Raw genomic sequence first — 833 nt, forward strand, 5'->3', positions numbered from 1 at the left:
CCCAGTTTTTTCACCAGCATGGTTCATGTTGTGGTGCATCTTGTTCGTGAATGCCGACTCGGTGGACTGGTACAGTATAGGTGGATGTATCCGGCAGAGAGGTAACATTTTCCCTAAAAGATTAAAACTAAAATTTCTTTGACATTTATTTATTTAATAACAACTATTAGATGTAATAATTGACTAGTTTTGATATGTAGGAGTCTCGGGGTGTTCAAATCTAGTGTTCGCAATAAAACGGCTCCTGAGGGCTGCATTGCGGAGGGCTACATTGCAACCGAGTTAGTGACGTTCTGTTCGATGTATTTAGAGAACGCACCGACATTTCACAATAGGCCGCAACGAAACCCGGATGGGCCTAAAGGGGCTGGAGCCCGAGTCGTCCTCGACCGACTCACGTTGACACAGATTCACCGTTACATTCTGTTTAACTCGGATGACTTCCTCCAATTGCGGACGTGAGTATTGTGTAATAAAGATATGTATGCTCATATCTCGCAACAACGTTCGTTGTGAATTAAGTTTAATTGATTTCATTTCAAAATATAGGATGCACAAGGATTCCATAATACAAACCACAAATGGGGGGCGAATGACGGACGATCAATTGGAAACTCAACATTTTGACCAATTCTGCGATTGGTACCGTGACTACGTAAGACTAATGTCATGCACACCTACTGAATTTCATAATGTTTCCTCATTGCACTAATTACACTTCGTCGTTGTATATGACTCGTAGGTCGATTGTTCGGACGATCGACGCAGGAAGAATATGGGTGACAAACTAGTAATGCATTGTAGAGAGCCGATGGTTTCAGCAGTCCAATATA

The sequence above is a fragment of the Corylus avellana genome, chromosome ca1 (assembly GCF_901000735.1).
Source record: "Corylus avellana chromosome ca1, CavTom2PMs-1.0".
NCBI lineage: Eukaryota > Viridiplantae > Streptophyta > Magnoliopsida > Fagales > Betulaceae > Corylus > Corylus avellana.